Source organism: Piliocolobus tephrosceles, chromosome X (assembly GCF_002776525.5).
Source record: "Piliocolobus tephrosceles isolate RC106 chromosome X, ASM277652v3, whole genome shotgun sequence".
Classification (NCBI taxonomy): domain Eukaryota; kingdom Metazoa; phylum Chordata; class Mammalia; order Primates; family Cercopithecidae; genus Piliocolobus; species Piliocolobus tephrosceles.
The window spans coordinates 44,327,750-44,348,713 of NC_045455.1; the positions used below are offsets into that span (position 1 = coordinate 44,327,750).

Sequence of the window (20,964 nt, forward strand, 5' to 3'; positions counted from 1 at the left end):
AATAGTTTTTATTATTTATAAATAATGTGTTAATCAGTTCTATGTGTTTTAGTCTGCTTTTGGGAAGTAGTTGAGTGTTTCTTCATCTCTCTGTAATTTAAGTGCTGAACTTGTGTCACAAGGACTTCTAGATTATCTTGCTTTTGCTTGTATCTTTCTGTTTTTCCTTGCTTATACTTCACATTTGCATGTCCTAACTACATTTTTGTAAAGGGTCTTATTGAAACAATGGTTCTATCAGATTATATAAGTCTGATATTCACTTTATATAAAAATATTAAAGTTAAAAATCTTATCGAGGTGGTCAAATTAGTTTGTAAATTAGTTTATAAATGATTTTCTTTAGCAATCCAAATCTCAGCTTCCTAGAGTTACCAGTTTTAAAAATGCACACGGGCACATGTTTAGTTTTTTCTTGTGCTTTTATGTACTTACCACTGTCCAAACCTATGTCTACATCAAGAGAAAAAATCATTGTCTAGAATCTATTAAAATACATATATCAAAATGAGCATCAATATTATACAATTTCTTATTTCTATTAGTACATATTGGCACTGTTTTCTATTGTTTAGAATCTTTTACTTGATAATATATGACCTTAGCAATTACATAACTTAGCTTGACACTCACACACAAACCACATAATTGAGTTCCTCCTACATTTCAGCTTCCAAGAATCTCTCTTTAACTTAGTACAAATATAAACTGAATTTACTAAATATATTCATTTTTGTAATCTGTTTTCTTAATTATTTTATTTTGGGAAAATGTAGACATATTTACTGTCTTTTCACTGAAGTGAAATTTCAATTTCTCTACATTTACAATACTGTTGAACCTAAATGTTGACGATTAAGTTATCTTGACATGAACCATTTGATGCTTTGAAAAAACCCACCATGAAGCAGTTGATGGTATTTTTTATTAATTGGATAAATGAATTGTGAGATGTGTGATTGCATGATGATGTACTCATTTAGTTGTTGCTTTTTGCTTTTACTAATCTCTGTCATATTGGATTTATAAATGGAACAGAGTGACCTTTGAAACTGTGATGGAAATGAAGAGATAAACACAACTTGAAAGGACAAACCAATTAATATCAATGTGTTTGTTACACATACATGAGGAATTTTAATCCTTTGCTCTCTACAGTACATTTGTGGTTCATTTGTAGAGTAGGGAGCATACTTTTTTATAGTTACAGATTTAAAGCTCACTTTTAAAAAATATATAAATTTATATGTCACCGTGTGTGTGTGTGCGTGTGTGTGTGTGTGTGTATATATATATATATATATATATATATATATAACATGATTAGATTATTTTTAGTGCATACAGTTGTGGCAGCACTACTTTTAAAAGGTTTGACAATATAGCCTTTCTAGAAAACGTTTAAGTATGTATTCACACCTATGCAAAAAAATTCATATAAGGTATTCATGTGCATTCTTCTAATATATTTTAAATATAAATACATTGTAATCTTAAGTGCAGTAAATTATTGAATAAACCTTGGTTTTGTAAATTTAGACACATAATTGATCCTCTGCCATTGTCTCTAGAATACTTTCTAAAATTCCGGACTCAGGAAACATCAATAAAGTATTTATTATTTTAACCCAGTGACCTGTAACGCTAAAAAGTATTTTTCAAAATCAATAATTATACTTGAGTATGCTTTTAAAATAAAATCTGAACAGTCATTCATACGTTATTTTTACCTTGTGCCTTCCCCAGTTTTTATGTAATTGGGTTTATTTTTCTTAAAAAAAAAAAAAAAAAAAAAACTAATTCTGCTGTAGTGCGAATTTTAGTACACTTGCACATTCTATTTCGTTTAATAGCTTAATTATAGAATATAATTAATTTAATATGCAGGTTTTGAAATATTGCCATTGATGCACAACAAGGAAAAAAGTAATACAAGCTTGACATTTTAAAACACTAGCATGGAAAGACTTTAACTTCTAATTGATTTTTAAAAGAGTTCCCTGGAAAAGTGAGCTCAGAAATGTTTATAACAGCTTTGGCAACATTCCAAAATGTTTACCACAAAGCATAACTCAGCAGTTTCTGAGTTTTTCTATCAACTAAGAAAAATGTGTCCTATAATTGGCTTAATCCATGTTGATATTGAACCCCACACACAGATGTTATCTTTTTAAAGACATAAATTCTCAAAATGATCACTTCAATATAATAAATGGCTTCCCTTTTTCCAACCAGGAAAAAACTCTGAACAAGAAAGTTATGGATGAGCAAAGGGTATATCTTTATATTTTGTGAAATTACATTTTTTATTTCCTCCTTCTTTTTAAATGTATTGGCCTTCCAAACCTGTTTAGTAAAGCTGACAAAAAGAGGATGCATTTTAGATATATTAATATCATAGTCACTTATGGTTGACTGTAGGTGTGAAAAACTTCCACAGCCAGCTAAAATGTTAATGGATATGACATCCATTTTATTTTAACAAGTGAGCAGACCAAAATGCAAGTAACATTGAATGCAGAAATTATTTTAAAGGCTACTGCTAAGTATTTTTTAAAAAATGATTCTGTTGACTAGTTGTTTGTCAGTTCCTGTACTTTTTTTTATTGATTGCTTTTGAACATATAGTCCCATGATTGATGCCAAGTCTACGTCCGTGAGTGAAAAGAGATCAATTTACACAGAAAATGAATATACAAGCTTTATTTAGATCTCTACTTTCTAATATTAATGTTGTAATGTGGTGTTTCTTTGAAAGAGGTCGTAGAGTAGTTGTAAATGTTGTTTAACTATTGTATTCTTCCAGGTCTTTGGTTAGCCTATTTGCTTTTTCACAAGTGTGATTCAGGGCAATAATGTGATATTTCAAAGTATGATCAGCCAGAATGAATCACTTATTCATAAGCATTTCTTTTCTGAGATGAAGACTGTAGCATAATTGTATAACATCTACTTATTCCTCCAGGAATCTGGAGTGATTTGTGGTTTGAAATTTCTGTATCATAAACTCATGCAGTGCAGGCAGTATTATATTTAGTCAATAACTAGGAATTCTGATTAGTTGGCTATAAATCACGAATGTTGAGAAATAAAGGTGACAAAAACAATGAGTAAAAAAGAAATAAATTGATAGAAACAGGTAAGGAAGTCATCCAGTAGACAGTATTCCCTAATTTGTCAAAATAATCTGTAATCCAGTGTGAGTTCTAAGAAACAGGTCTGCATGCAAATGTCCCTCAATATCAAAATCATGTTTTATAAAAAAAATTTGAACCCACCGGGCATGTGGCTCATGCCTGTAATCCCAGCACTTTGGGAAGCCGAGGTGGATGGATCACCTAAGGTCTGGAGTTCGAGACCAGCCTGGCCAACATGGTGAAACCCCATCTCTAATAAAATTATGAAAAATTAGCTGGGCCTGGTGGTGGGCACCTGTAATCCCAGCTACTTGGGAGGCTAAGGCGGGAGAATCGCTTGAACCTGGGAGGCGGAGGTTGCAGTGAGCCAAGATCACGCCATTGTACTCCAGCTTGGGAGACAAGAGTGAAACTGCATCAAAAAAAAAAAATTGAACACTAAAACTGCACTAGAAACAAATATTTAAATGTCATAATTCTCTCTCTTTCTCTCCCTCTCTACATATATATATAGATATTTCCACTTTTACACTATTCTGAACCCAATGCCTCTTTACTCATTTGTTGATTTTAGAGACAGGGTCTCACTCTGTCATCCAGGCTGGAGTGCAGTAGCAGGAACCATAGCTCACTGCAGCCTCAACCCCTGGACTTACGTGATCCTCCTCCCTCAGCCTCCCAAGTAACTAAGACTACAGGTATATGCCACCACACCTGGCTATTTTTCTTTTTTAGTAGAGACATTGTTGCCCAGGTTAGCCTGGAACTCCTGGCCTCAAATAATCCTTCCCTCTTGGCCTCCCAAATTGTTGGAATTACTGACATGAGCCACCACACCTGACCTTCTTTTCTCATTTAGAGAAAAACAATAAAAGCAAAAACTCCTGCACGTAATGCAATTGGACATAATTTTCCTTTCTTAGGCTACAATACTGTTCCAGTATAGACAGCTTTGGCCCCAAATTCCAAGATGCACACATACCTATCCTTCATGCCTCCAGCTGTTCATGCCTGCGTCATTTCTTTTTCTGTTCATCCTCACACAGCTCCAGTTTGTTAATACTCTGTAATATCTGCCTCTGGTCTCCCCAAAGGAATCTTTGGAAGTAAGGGGGAGGAGAGAGAGAGCCAAAACGTGGAAGTGTAAATTGGGAAACAACAGAACCTTTGTGGTTCAGCATTAAAAATACAAAATCTGGTGCCGCATGGTTTGGGTGTAAAACATGACTTTTTTTTTTTTTTTTTTTTTTTTGCCATTGTTAGGACATTTTTGCCTCCTTACTTAGCCTCTATGAACCTCAGTTTCCTCATCTGTATAATAGGCATAACAATGTAAAATATTACTTAGGGATCTTTGGGAATTATTTGGGTCAAATTAGTTCTCTGAACACTGCCTGATACACTGCAATCACTATTCTAAAATTTCTTAGGTAGAAAATAGAAGTAAAATAATAGAAGAAAATAAAAAGTAAAATAATGATAGAAGTAAAAAAAATTTAAAAAAGTATGTGTGTGTGCACATACACACACACATGTACATTCATAGATATCTTCTAAAAAGCTAAGACTTTCCAGTATTCCCACAGTCTCAACGTTAGTTCAAACCGTATAGAATATTGTCTCCTCTACATGCCCTCAACATTCATTTCTTATCCAAGATCTTCATTAGTTGATCATGACTGAATATTTATATCCAAAGAGTGCCTTATGGATTATTTACTGCAGTTTCTGAGCCTGTGTCAAACTCAGGAAATATGCTACAAGATTTAGTTTACATTGCTACACTTTTTAAAAAGTACAGGGACACAGGAAGAAAAAAATTGTCAGTTATTTCATTTGCACATTTTTAAAACAAATCAATAATCAGCCAGTAAACTTTTAATTGAAAAGTTTTGTCCCATTTTATGTTATCAGACAAAATATGTACTCCAGCTCTAAACACAGACATTACTTTATTCAGTGCACATAAGGCTTCCTTTAATTAGCCCTTAATAAGCTTGGTTTAACTGGGATTTACGGAAGAACAGTGGTCATTAACATTAGCCAGATTAAGACTGTGTTAATTACTATTGATAGATAAAATAACGCCTAAAAAATGGTTTAAATTATTTCTATACTTATGAATTGAAAAGAAGTTTGACATTTTTAAATAGAAGTCGTATTTTATACTTTAAAATTAAATAATGACTTCTTTACATGTAGGCCTACAACAATAGAATATAAGCTTTTATAGTTTAAGTTTTACAGTTTTACGGCTTCTTTAGGTTTACCACGAATATGAGATAATCTTAAAATGTAAATTTTGATTATTTTCTAGGATATAAGTATGGAAATTTTTATATTTACTTTTATGATTTATGTTATGTGATTTTCGTTAGAAACAGATACCTTACTTTATACATTATCTTCAGAAGACTTAGGTATCTTTTTTTAAAAAAATAACTGATAGATCAAATGATTTCTTCTATTTGGAGAGGATTTTGTTACATTTGTGGCTTTTTTTTTGTTTGTTTTTTAGACAGAGTTTTAGTTTGTCACCCAGGCTGGAGTGTAGTGGTGCAATCACGGCTCACTGCAACTTTGACCTGCTGAGCTCGAGCAATCCTCCTACCTTAGTCTCCAGAGTAGCTGGGACTACAGGCATGCACCATCACGCCTGGCTAATGTTTTTATTTTTTGTAGAGATGGAGTCTCACTATGTTCCCCAGGCTGATCTGGGATCCCTGGGCTCAAGTGATCCTCCTGCCTTGGCCTCCCAAAGTGCTAGGATTACTGGCACAAACCACTGCCAGGCAAGGCATGAGCTGACTTAATTGTGGCATATTTATATTAATGATGTCTTAATGTTTATCCTTAGCCTTGGTGTCACTTTTCCCCATCATATATGTGTGTTGAATAGTAACTGAAATTTAGATTTCTTCTCCATATACATAATTTCTTGGACATTATATCAAGTTAAGCTGTTTCTCAGGATTTTTTAAATAGTTTCTGTGTTATCCATTCATACAGCCATTCTCTTGAAACTACTCTTGCAGAATAATAATATTTACTGGATTAATGTGTATGAAAGCAGATCAACCACCCATGAACTCTGGATTGACAAAACCAATGGAATTCTCGTTTTCATTCTGCATAAAATTATGCAATACAATGGTTAAATTCTATAGTTAGTGGTAATACACTCTTCCCTCCATGATGATTTAAACCACTCTCTTCATTAAAAGATGCATAACATGAACCTTCATATAGTTCCAGGCAAAATGGATTATAAATAAATACAGTCTTATGCCTCTGCATGGACTTTGACTTTGGTCAGTCTTTCTTAAGCTCAGTACATAGCAATCTTTAAGAAAACAAACAAACATACAAACAAACAACCAAACTCAGAGGCTGGACATGGTGGCTCATGTCTGTAATCCTAGTACTTTTTGGAAGTCAAGGCAGAATCCCAGCCTGGGCAACATGGTGAAACCCCATCTCTACAAAAAATACAAAGATTAGCTGGGCATGGTGGCACACACCTGTGGTACCAGCAACTCGGGAGGCTGAGATAGAATTGCGTGAGCCCAGGAGGTAGAGGTTGCAGGAGTGAGCCATGATCACACCACTCCACTCCAGCCTGGGTGACAGAGGGAGACCCTCTCTCAAAAACAGTAACAAAAGCCCGCAACAACCTCAGACAGTGAATCTAGAAAATTAGGTTTCATCCTTAACATGTGTAATCTGTTGATTCTTCCTCCAAACCATATCTAGGATTCATATTCCTCTTTGCACTGCATCGATTGCCAATGCGGTAACTCAGATTATCAGCACTCCCCACGTTGGCCACTACAGTAACCTTAACCAGATTTCCTGTTTTCACTCTTTGTCTTTTTAAATCCTCCCACCTTACAACAGCTACAGTGATGGTTGTGAGCCATAAATTCATTCATAAGATTTCCTTTTTAAAAATCTTTCAATGGCTTTTCATTGCACTGATAATAAAATTCAACTTCCTTAACATAGCCTGCAAAGACCCTGCATAATGTGGAATGCACCTCACCTCCTCTCTCAGAACTCTGGGGTTATTCTTCCCCTTTTCATTCTTCCTGCCATGCTGGCATATCTCCAGTTTCTCAAACAGACTACATCCTTTCTTCCCGCAGATCTTCTTAAAAACCGGCCAGTGGATCTCTGTTTTCTTTGTTCTTGAATTTTGGAATTCCTATTCATTTTTCAGTCTCTGCTTAAATGTCTTTCCTTGAATGCTAAAGTTAAAAATCAGTTCTTCAACTCTGCTCCATCCTATATCACCCTGTTCTGTCTGTTGCACTTTGCACAACTTATAATAACATCTTTATTTGCAAGCCTGTTTGCTTCATGACCACTGTCCTTCATGAGACCATCAGCTTGCCGAGGGCAGGGCAGGCCTGGCCACGCTGACTGGCATGTACTGCCAGTACCTGGTTATTCAACAAATAGTCCTGAATGAATGCTTAATGAATGAGTACTCACTAGTCAGGAATGCTTTTGTATACATTATTTTTGTTACTACAGACTCTCTTATTCATGGAATTCCTCTAGTTGCTGTTCCAATAGAGTATTTCCTCCACTTTAAGCGGCATTTTGGTCAATGTCAGCATTCGAGTTTTACTATGTAAGGTGTTCAATCTCATTTTCTTGTACAGTGCACGTCTACATTTACTTATTCTTTTCATTTAATCTGGAACATAAAACGTTACTGTTGTTGGCATTTCCACTTTACAGATGAGTAACCTGAATCCCAGAGAAGATCGTTTTTTGCTTGACATTATGTGACTTTTAAGGTCGTGTAATGAAGGCAGGGTCTACCGTTTGGATTCCCACTTTGGTGTTTACTCCAGATTATTAGATAAGGAAAACAAAGTTCAATCTTTTCTTAAGAACATTAAATTAGAAATCTAGAGATTTGAGTTCTAGTTTAGTTTTGCCAGCATCCATTTTGTTGACCTTGATGACATAAACTTTTTGTGTCTTATTGTATTAATTTGCTTGATTACAGTGGTTCGGAATGGAATGTTCTCAGTTTATATAATTATATTATTGTATAATATAAAATAACATAAGGAATTGATATCTTTAAGTCACTCAAATTAACCTCCATATTATAGAGTGAGGAGAAAGGATTCTACTACAGCATTTCAGGAGCATAATATGTATTCAACATTGAGATTTCTGTGGCCATAACTCATAACACTATGGAGAATGTAAAATAAAATTTGGATCGGTATCCTATCAACTTTATTATGTATCACTTTCCATATTCTTACCCTTGCCCAACAAATTCCCCTAAAATTATAACAACAAAAATATCTTTTGTGATGTTATATCCTTGTTTAATACCTTTTTATTCATCCTCATATGATTGTTCCTCAAATAATATGTATTCTCTGTATCTGAGCTGTTTTATATAGTATGTTCCTTGGATTATACTATAAACCCTTTGTGGCAGGGACCTTGTCTTTTTATATGCTCTATAAAACACCATGCATACCTAGGGAATTTTATGAATAATAATAAAAAGGAGGCAAAAAAAAGCTTTCATCAGTAGTGTTTTATTTTGCATGTGAATTTAGAGATGAATTCATACCATTGTCCATATTTCTGGAGAAATAGCTGCTTATATTACAAAAGTTGACTATGAAAAAAGGGTGTAATATTAAATCTGAAAATTTACATTGCTGGTATAGAAAAAATAAATGAAGCAATACAATTTGCTTTTTCCTGCCCATTATAAAAATATTGCCAAGTCTGGCATGTGGTTCATAAAATCAAACATTTTCTAACACAGCTGTGCATGAGGAAATGAAATACGGCAGGTATAAGAAACCACCTGTTTGCCAGAACAGCAGTTTCAAAAAGATAAACAGCAGAATTGTACACGAATCCCTGTTGAAGATCTATTCTGCTATTAATACTAAAGCCTTAACACTTATCCTTCAAACAGGTGTTTTGCATGTGAATTGAAGGTTGAAGTAGTCCATGGACAGTTCATTAGTAAACACTATTGGTTTTTTTATCCAGTACACAAGATGATATTGAATACAACTGTCAAAGATAATTTTGCAACCAATTCAGTTTTAAAATCTAAAATTATAACAAACCACAAATTCCTGTTTATTCCAAATGCTCTCCTTTCCCTTCTTTATCTTAGTTGCAAAACTCTCATGAACTTGACAGTGTTCTCCCTTGATGAAGAGAAAGTCTGAAATATGCCATAAATCATACTGAGCTACCAGAGAAATTCAAATTGCTGTAAGCACAAGTGCCGAGGGACCGCTTATACACTGCCTGAGCCATAATGCAACGTTCACAACGAGATCATTGCATCATAATCTCATTCTGACTGTGATTTGCTTTGTGTGGATGGGGCTCAAATGTCAGAGAGAGAGAGACAAGAGTGATTATCAGGTTAGATTGCTCTCCTATTTTAGGTTAAACAAATGATCAGAAAAATACATTAGCCAGTATAAAATATTTCAGAATTAAAAACTTCTCCAAAGATTTCTCTGCATGAGACATTTCTTGATATGCTTTATGTAGGTAGACTTAACACGAGAAGTTCTAGGGACAGTTGAGAGTCTTTTAAGATCCTGTTTCTTCTTGTTTACTGTTAGTAAACTCTTTGTACCCTCAACACCAAGCTTAAAGAGATGTCTGTTAAACAACAAAAAAACCTAAGAATGTTTCTAGTCAATGTAGAAAATGTATATATGGAAAAATTCTGGTGAAATTATTAATATAGTCATGTGATGCGTTTTTGTGTTATGTTAATGTATTAAATTTTCACCAGTGCATATGTATGCAAAAATGCATGTGCATATGTATGTCTCTGTGATTTATACCGATGCTCTCTCTTTAAGATTTATGCTTTGCAATTATGAGATGCTTTGTAGTTTATTCTCATATATAATAGTAGGAAATTACTAAAACAAAACAAAAACTAGATTTTTCCCACTTCTTTACTTGAATGAGGGGTAGAAACATCACCTTGAATGAAATAGTCACAACCATCATCACTTTCATATTCTGTACGACAGTAGAATTCTGTTCAGTAAAGCAAATATAAACATTTTTGTACAATCCTCTGTAAAGCATACAGATATCCCTGTTTTATTGTCCACTTCTCATTTAATATCAGATCAGATAGATATTATATTCTAGTTCTATTTAGTGGTTCATAGAACCTAATTATGTTGTCCAGCATCATCTTTCCCACTTGAAAATTCTAGGAAGAAGACCATATCCATTGCAAACAAGAAAACTTTTTTTTCTGTCAGTGTAGTTTGCCTCTTACTTTTATTTTATAGTTTTGTATCTTATCTTAATGAATTGGCCATACTTTAGAACAAAATTGAATATTAGGTTCTTCATTTTTAATTTATAAAGACTATGTCTCATTTCTCCCTGATATATGATGTCCTTTGAGGGTTTCTGTAAGTATGCTTTTAAAAATGAGAATGTTTCTTTTTTTACTAACCACTACCCAGAATGGGTTTTTAATAATAAAAATTTTTATATTTATCAAGATAAAAAGTCAACTTCTGGTCTGGAGCATTGGCTCACGACTGTAATCCCAGCACTTTGGAAAGCTGAGGTGGGTGGATCACCTGAGGTCTGGAGTTTGAGACCAGCCTGGTCAACATGGTGAAATTTCAACCCTACTAAAACCAAAAAGTTAGCCGGATGTGTTAGCAGGTACCTATAATACCAGCTACTCAGAAGGCTGAGGCAGGAGAATCACTTGAACTTGGGGAGTGGAGGTTGCAGTGAGCCAAGATTGCGCCACTGCACTCCAACCCGAGGAACAAGAGCAAAACTCTGTCTCAAAGAAAAAAAAAGAAAAGAAAAGAAAAGTCAACTTCTAAGTGTTTTAGCTTTTTAACTAGTTGTGTTTACTAAAACAAATGACTAATATTACATAGGTCTGATTCATGCAGTCTTCAATCTAGACTAAAGAAGCATGGTTTCGTATTTATAGTATATACACAGCACCAGGAAAACATCAACATGTATTCTTAATATTCTTATTCATATGTCATTGTGAAACACACAATGTGTGTTTATATGTATGAACTAAAATAAATTCAATGATGACTTGGTATGGTGACAAAAAGAAATATGTTTTCTGGACTAGGGATATGGATGATGTGGATTTTTTTTTCTATGTATATTTTTTAGTCTCCATAGTTCTCTAGAACTAGGCACATAATAATGAACTTCATATTAATCTATCATATTTATTGGTGGTTTGGAATAAATTTTATACTATTGTTGATGTTGCTTAATATATTTATTATAAAATTATACTTCCTTTAAAGAAAGGATTATTGCTTTTCTCCTTTCAAGTCTTAAAATGAAGCAAAAGAAAAGAAACAAACCAAAAATCTCAATTCATGTATCTTTTGTCCATTTGCATGTTGGGCAGAGTTCCTGCTATATCTTCCTCAGTTATGCAATATCTTCATAAGGAGAAATACAGTTATCTTTATATCCTCCAACTATGCCCATGTATTCTATAGTATATACTCAGGAAATTCGTTATGGCCAGTGCATGTAAAGTTTGCAAAAGTTCCTATTCTTCTCTTGGCACAGAGCATGAAATAATTATTATAAAAAATACAATGAATTTGCCATACTCAAGCCCATACATTTTCCTTTTGAAGTATCATTACACTTCAGTCCTTATTAATTCTAGAATAATTTAGTTTTAGGATTAATTATAAGTGAACAGATATTCCTCATTTGGAATATTATTCATTGTTGAAATAAGTTGAGGCATTCAGAAAATGATATGTTAATTTATTGATATTTGAGGACTTGAGACTAAAGTTTATTTTTAAGAATTTCTGGTAGCCATATGTTAATAAATTCTGTCTAAAAGTCTAATATGGAGTGAAATCCTCACCAGACTATTAGTTTGATAGTCTAGTAAAGTCAGAAACTCAGAGTTTTTATCCATGCCCTTTTATACATTACTATGTTCTTAACAAACCAACATGTTCATTTTCTCTTTTGTAATGGGTACGTGATGGATATAATAACATCTTGTTAATAGTTTTGATAGAAGAAACAAATTTTGATGTGTATTATTAGTCTTTTGTAAGTGGATTTGTTTATATGTATGCTAGATGTTATTATTACCCACATGATTTAAATCTATATCCATGATAATATACATATTGTTCAGGAAAAATATTTTTCTAATGTGTATGTAAAAATATTTTGCAACAGATTCACTTGCAAATTCAGCATTCTCTCTCCTAAGGATAAATTCATGAGGATGTATATCTTACCCATTTTATATATACACACACTGTAATCTCTATTACAAATATACCTAATTCATAATCTATATCTTTCTCATTAATATGGAAATTATTATAGAGTATCATGATGGTGAATTAATACTTATCGCTTAAGCGTTCTGGGCATCAGTGTCTTCATTCCTAAACTGAGGGAATAAGTGCAGGAACCTTCAAAATTTCTCATTGTTTAAAAACGTTTATTTTTTATGACACTGTTCCTTTGAAAGTGATACATGTGACAGGCAGTCTGAATTTTGTTGGTATCTTTCAATTTATCATGTTTTAAACACTCCACAAAGTCCCAGCTCAGAAACAGGAACATATGTGCTGTTGCTCATGATAATCTTCGTATATGCTCAGTGAAATAAGTTTACCATAACTTAGTAGTCACTTTTATCAAGAGAATTTTTTCCTGTTGGTATTAAAACACAAAGACTACTATCACACTGGTCTTTAAGGGGAAAAAATAAATAAAACACAAATAAACAAGCTCCTAAGGGACAAATCTTACATTTGCTGATGATTAGAGGTATACTTGGCTTGGAAAGTCATGCCTATTTAACACAGTATTTTTTTAAAAACTTACTTTTTTTTCCATGTAACAGTGATATCAGAAATGCATTTCCTTGAGCGATTTTGAAAAAAAATTTTAGAATTGTTACATGGCTTAGTAACCGTACGGTCTAACTGCCTTTATTGAGATCATAGCATTTAAGGTACAGTGTTTTACAAAACAATAATAAGCCTGTACACATGAATTTAAAAGAGGAATTTTAAAATATCAAATAGAAGAAATGCAAGGTAAGGATTAAATTATCATATTGTAAAAAGTTATGCAGGTGAATACTTTGTTATTACAAGTACAAAATATAGTCTGAATAAATCTATGAAAAGCTCTTTTTTAAAGTGCAATTATTCCCTGCAATGTGTAGTTTTTCCTGTCCCTTATGTTTATTTTAATTTTAATATGAAAGAAATGATCATCCTATTTTCTTTGAAAGTGGTATAAAGGTAAAACCACAAACCTCTTGAAAGAATTCCTTTGTTCCCAATCACATGAGTGTTGTTGGAACAAAATTTTGCCACCTGCCAGAGGCTTTAAAAACTAAATCAAAAGGCTCACTACTTCAAAATGCTCAAACTAAAGGTAGGCTTCTGGATGAAAATGTAATGACTAGATCATTCTCATCATACATTTATTACAGTGCAGCAGAATTGATGGATCTTTTGCTACCTTTCACTAGAGAATAATTCATAAGTGAAAATGAAAATATTTAAATCATGAATAGCTATTTTATTCCCTCATTCTACCTGTTAGGGATCTAACATTTAGGGTGTCTCACTATGTTCATATTAAAACTTCCCAAAAGAAAAAGAGAGGAAAAAGGTGAAGTATTTCTCACACTAGTTAAAACAATTCAGTGTTGGCATGCTTCATTAACTGTTTGCATACAAGAGAAAAGTGCTTTCTGATGAAGTGGAAAACCAACTTGGGACCAATTTTCCACAACATAAATTCAACACTCATTCTACCTCCTGATACCTTTGTATTCAAACTATCAGGAAGATTTTTTATATCTGTCATACCAGTAATCATTTTAATACTTCTATTTTAGATTCTGAAATCCTTGAAAATAGTTCTATTGTAGATTCTTTACTTCCTGAGAATAATTTTAAGATAAACATCTACTACTATTCATAAATGTGAATTCATTGAACTGGCAGTTATCAAACTGATTTAGAAAGAATTCTTATCATGTAAAAAGCATAATAAACATGGTGTTAAAATGGACAGCTTAAACAAAATCTTGTTTACATTCAATTTTATTCTGTTTCTCTTCTCTCTGTATATAAAATATTTGTAAATAGATATAGATGTGTATATACATTCAATATATAGTTAAGCAACATAATGAATGTGATGTATTAAACATTATTGTAAGTCTAGCCATAGAATATCATTTATTACAGTACTAGCAGAAAAATAGTTGTTAGTAAGTTAGCAAAAGAAGTGAGTGCCAATTTGAAACACCATTATTGATCACTGTATCACAACAGTGTAGCTTCAGTGAGATAGGTGAGTCACTGTGCCAGTTCAACACATGATAGCTGCAAAGTGCTACCAAACACAATGCAGTCATCCACAGTCCCTACAGAGTCTAAGTTATTATTCAGTTTGTTACATAGTGTTTTGTCTTCATCAACAGTGTTCAACAATCACTTTCAATTACATGGGGTGAGAATCTGGGAGACTGTCTTCACTTCTCTATGGTTGTAAATTCATATTTTCTAGACTCCACATGGGGAAAGAAAAAGGACATTATAATATTTTTATTTTCATAATAAAAGTAAGACTTACTGAAGAGGGAGAATCTTTCATTTTTCACAATATCATAAAATATTTATCTTTTAATGAATTGCTGTGAGCCAATATTTTTGTTGAAAACATTCTTTGATAAGAGCTTAAAAATGATATAAGCATACATGTTTTATTATATGAAAAGTAATCAATTTATAAATACACTGTGAAGCATTATTTTATCACATTTAATATATTCATTCATTATGTTATTTAAATTTTATTTCATTGAAACTTGATGTATTCACACTAAACCAAGTGATCTTATTGTGATTTCATAAATAGAAGTTGCTCATACTGAAATATATCTTTTGATATTAAAAATAACATCCTGTTATTTCATTTGTTTCTTTCAAATATAATATCATATTACAATAAATTAGTTGTATGGTTCAAGCTAAGAATATATTCCCAATATGAAGAATATGTTGAGTGGTATAAGTTTAATATTTAAAAAATGTAATTATTGATTCAGTGAACTAAATATGTTAAACATGTAAAACATTAGATTCTTTTAGTATACAGGCATAGTCAGCTTTATGGATTTTTCCTGAAATGTTTTATGTAAATCAAGAGTTTTATCTAATCAAGTTTTAAGTTAATCCACTACTTAGAAAATATTTTAATATAATGCATTTGCTTAAAGTGAACTACATCTACGGTGATTTTGAAATTCAAGCCATTTTGCATAAATATTGCTTATGCATGTATACATTTATAGACCACTTTGCCAATGGGGGAGTAAAAACAATTGAGACCAAGAGAAGTGTTTCGGTTTCCATGTAAACTAAATGAGACCAAAGGAGGTGTTTTACTTCCCTGTTTGCTATTTTGATTAAATTACTGATATGCAAAAGAGAGCCTTTGAAAGTCCCTTTGTTTTGATTTATTAGCAGAATATGATGCTAGAGCTGATAAGATAATGCTTTTGATGTAGGAGGAGATAAATGAGAAATAGCTCCATTTCCATGTGACACCTGGGTTCTCTAAGGTGTCTAGTTTTACTTGGTTCATCTATTGACTGAGTTAACTTCCATTTAGATACTGAGAGTTGAGCTCAGTTAAAATATTTTTTTTTGTTTGTTTCAGTTATATCACCTTGATTATTTTTAATTCCTAAAAAGACCATATTATTAGAAATTTATAAAGCCTTGATTTCTACACTAGGAAAAGTAATATTTAATGGTTTGGTTTCATGAGAAATTGTCCATTCTTCTGAGTGCGTGGTAATGGTATTGGATTAGTTATAATCAGTCGTTCATCTGGAGTGGTCCCTATGTTGGTCTATTGAATATCAAAGTAGTGAAGTTCCACTGTGGAAAGTTGAAAAATTTAGCTTGTCTGTTTTTATTTGTCTGTTAGGGTATTTAATTCATTTTTCTTAATCACTTGATTGGATGTTTCTTGATTCAATAAGTATTTTTATAGTAAATATGTGCTTAGGTTTTAAAGTATGTTTTAAAGTATGAAATAAATGAAAAATTAACCAATTGGAAAATAGGATTTGAAAATATCAATAATCACTGAAGATTGTTAAATTATATGAAGTGATATTTATATTCCATTTTATTATTCATTAAATATGACACCAGCACACTTTATTAGTAGAGTTTTGAAAAATTGCATTCATTGTTTAAGTCAAATTTTGTGAATGTATCCCATCAAGTCCCCCACAATGTGACACAATGGCATAAACTAGAGGAGACTAACTAGATATATCTTCACAACCATTATATTTAGCATTGATTAAAACTTCAATATTATTAAAGTTACCCTCACATTCCCTTTTGAAAATACAAATAGGCCTTTATTGTCCTTTACAATAAAGAAACAATAACTTGTAAGGTTCATAATTTTATTTACATGGAGCCTAATATATGTATCACGTACAAAATTTAGGTTAATTAAAGCATAAATTTTCAACTAATGTAATGTATCCCACACATATATCTATTTTTCTTGATAGGTAATTTATGCAAAATATTATTTGTTGGAGTATATATCCCATTTAAAACTGGCCAACATATAATATTTTAAAATTGATTATTTATATAAACTAGACACTATTTTATCGTTTCATGTGACACAGAAAAGAGAACAAATTCTACACCTCTGAATATGATGGAATTTTTTAGCTATGCTATCACAACTCTGCAGAGAGGTGGTTTATTTTCCTAAAATAAACATTGAAAGTGATGCACAGCCCAGCCACTCAAGGCACACATTTAACACTCACCAGGAGGGAGATTTGGTGTACTGAACACACTAAGTTTCAGATCTCAGAAGGGGCTTTACAACCTGTGGTGTAGGCACACTTCTTTGAGTAGAAAGTATGTCATTAAAATACTGCCCTCTTACAGTGACTTTAAACTAGTGTAGTTGCAATTGTTTATAGTCAGGACACAGCATGAGAAGCATTTTGGTATTTTCCTGGAGTCATCCACCATTGGTATACATGTCATAATGGGGGAAACCAGTTTCTTCATGAAAAGTGATAGTGATTTTAATCCAATGCCAAAAAAAAAAAAATCAATTTTTGCAAAACAAAGAAAAAAGCAACTATTGTGGTGACAGTTATATTCAGTATGCCACTACCAAATTGTAGATGAAAATTATTAAATAGAGAAACTGATCTTAATTTTATTATTTTAATAGCCAATTAAGTAGTTAATTTAAGTGGTTCTCTGTGAATAAAAAGAAAGCACATAATTGAATAAAATGTATTTTACTAGTTAAAAATATTCAAGCAGCTTATTTTGGCATCACAGAAACACATTCTCAATGAAAACATTGTGTATTGTATTATTAACTCACAGCATATGATCTCCATTTCTGCCTCCCTAGATTTCTCTCCCCCTGGGATAGTAACGATGTGGACTCACACATTTATTATATTAATTAGAAATCACTACCTAATATAATTATTCTGGCATGCACATGGTGAGTACTGAAAATATTATTGACAGAATTTCTCCATTTAACTCTGGTGTTAAAAAGATTTGCATGTCTAAAACAGCCTTGATTAGATATTGTTTTTGACGACTCCGCTCAGTGTTTTACTAGATGCACATTAAGCATGAGGACTTTTAGCACGTCTGAAGTAACATCTGCTCTGTCTTTTTGTTGCTGGGTTCATGGTATAATTAGCTCTATATTTCACCAAATACAATTTTGCTCCCATGGCGGACAAAGCAGCATGAAGAAAACATAAATAATTGCAGATTAGAGAAACAGAAGGCAAAGTGGGTGTAGATGGCTTTGATAAAAAAGGGTTAAGGAGAATAGAAGGTCAACTCATTATTAAGAAAAAAAGGAGGCAGTTAAAATTAGATATGGTCTTTGTAATTAAAGAAAACACACACAGATTTTCCTTCTAACAATGTTTTCTATTTGGCTAAATAGTTTAGTGACTTGCAATGATTTAGTTTATTTTATATTTATTTAGAAAACACTTCAAGAACTGTGCATGCTTAGATACACAAAATAAAATTTAATTATTAAAGGAAATGTTGAAAAGATACAGGAAATTTTGTGTTGCTTTCCAGAATGTAAAACATTTTTTTTTTTGATAGTGCCACATTTATAGAGTCAAATTAGCTCAATGTAGCGAGCTAGTCAGGTATCCATAGCCTGATATTCTTATTTTACTGTGCCTTCAATTAACAATTAGTCAATATATTTGCATGAGCCAAGGGTATTCAGTGCATACTATTAAATGTTCATTAAATTTGTAACTGTTTACTGTATGAAAATACCTGGCTCACTCATGCCTCATTGTTTAGCATTACACAATTACATAAAAGAATATTGCATAATATATATAAAATATGAACAAGAGTCAAATGTTGAAATAGTATAGTCTGGCAACCCATAACATGAGTTATTGGGCTTTTTAAAAGTACACTATATGATCCATGATTATGTTCGTTTCATTCATGTGAAATGTAATTATTCTCATCTTTTACTTTTAGACTACAAACTGTAAAACATTTCGACCTGATAATAGGGTACTGACATTTACTTTATTTCAGTCAGAAAAAAAGTCCACAGAAATGCATAAAACAAAGCATAATGTTTTGTTTAGAAAAAAGACAGGTGGAGATTTTGTTCTTACAGGTGTCCCTCCAATAGTACAGAATAATGAAGAATATAGAAATGTATCCTACTTCACTCTATATCTGAAGAATAAAATTCATATTAACTAGAACAATACAAGGCAAATAAATGAACAGAAAGCAAGAAAAAGTCATACCTTACTATGTAGTGTTGCGTTGAAGATAGTTTCATAAATATTATAAAAAACATTTTTCCACTATGTGTTTTCCTGTTGAAGAAAAAGGGACAAAATATTTCTGTACTATAAGGGTATATTTTTCATATGATTAGCAAGTTTAAATATATTAATTCCACTGATAGTATCTGGGAGATTTTACCGTATCCCTGTGAACTCCAGATGTTCTTGTTCAGTTTGCTTCAGGCTGAGAAAGAGATTGAAGAGGTGCAAGGACCCATGTAAATAAACCATTTCCAGAAGACAAGTGCCACCAAAGAACACTGCATTATTCACCTATTAATTATTTGGTTTTCTTTTATCTTTGTTGGATAGATAGATAATAAAAAGCAAATCCTACTTTGGCACAGATATGAATATTTAAATGGCACTATTTTTCCTGGAATTATGGCACCTGATTTGAAAGAGACCATATGGTTGAACTAGTTCTTAGACTCTTCTGGAGAGCTTAAAAAAAAAATAACTGGAGTTACACCTAACCAACAAAATTATAATCTCTAAGGGTGAGGGCAATGTATTGATTTTTTGTTGTTGTTGTTTCAGGTGATTCTAATGAAAAGTCAGGTTTGAGAATGACTTAATTCTAGTCTAATTGCCTTTTCGTGATTGAGCCCTCTTTATATACTTTTTAAAAATATAAACTTGAAAACCATTGGTTATCTCATGTCCATTATACCAATCCATCTGTGGATAACTTTGACGGTTAGAAAGAATTTATGTAATTTATACATAATGGCCATTCATAATGTGAGAGTCCTTTAGGTGTTTGAAGAAAACTGTAGTGGATCCTTGATTTTTATTGTGCTATTTTATATATAAAATGATTTCCTGGATCCTTGTTTTATAATTATATAAATATGCATGTATACTTGTATATATACACATGACATATAATGAAATAATATATAATCATTGTAGTTATAAGGACAAGTAAATCAAATTATATGGAAAGCCTTTAGTTAATTAAACATTTCTGACTATATCTCAGGATCTGGGCATATATAGTGTGAAAAACTAGAAAAACTTTTTATTCCAAGTTTTAGTCCAGCCAGTAGTAGTGGTTTACTTATGTGGTCATTATTTCTGATTGAATATAACTTTTGTTTATGCTTTGCAGTATTTTGAAGAAAAGAGCCAAGAACTTGAAAGTTGTCTTGCCTGGGCAAGCTAGTGTCTAGAAGGATTTTCATGTGCTAATTTTGATTTCTAAATCTACAATCTTTCTACATCAGAGTGTCTTTCCTATTGGTTATATTGATCAAGCATATCTGAATATTTTAGTTGCATTTGGTGATAAATAAACAATTATAGTTCCTCTTTCTGTGAGTTTCAAATAGCTGATCAAGACATTGAGATATTGCATATGATTTTTTTGGCCTTATTCCTTAATACCAGAGACCATGATTTGACACTAGACTGAAAATTATGGTAAAGATATTCATTCTGCTTTCTCACATCATATATTTTGTATCTTCATTACTCAGTGGCATTCTCACATTTTATCTGTGTCCTCTAAATTATCTTATGTGTGTGCATGTGTGTGTGTAGAAATGTGTTTGTGTGTATGAAGAGGTAATACAAAAGGAAAGTCTTTTTATACACATGTAAATAAAAAAATAACATTAGTACAATTAGCATGAAATCAATGAGAGGGTTATTGACCATTTCCCATGTTAATAAGGTTACTGATTCAAAACAATGTAAATACAGAAAGCAAGGAGGTTTACCATTCAGGGGAATTAAAGTCAATTTTATTGTGTGCATATGTAGCAAGATATAGGTGGAGAGACATGTATTAATTGACTTTTCCTGCTCTACAGTTCCATTTAAGAAGTGCACAATATAGCTTTG

At 32.2% G+C, this 20,964-nt stretch overlaps 1 protein-coding gene across 2 annotated transcripts in view; it reads left to right on the forward strand.

Moving 5' to 3' along the window:
- DACH1 (dachshund family transcription factor 1) overlaps window positions 1-20,964 on the forward strand; it is a 433,898-nt gene that overhangs the window by 247,951 nt on the left and 164,983 nt on the right. The window lies entirely within an intron of this gene.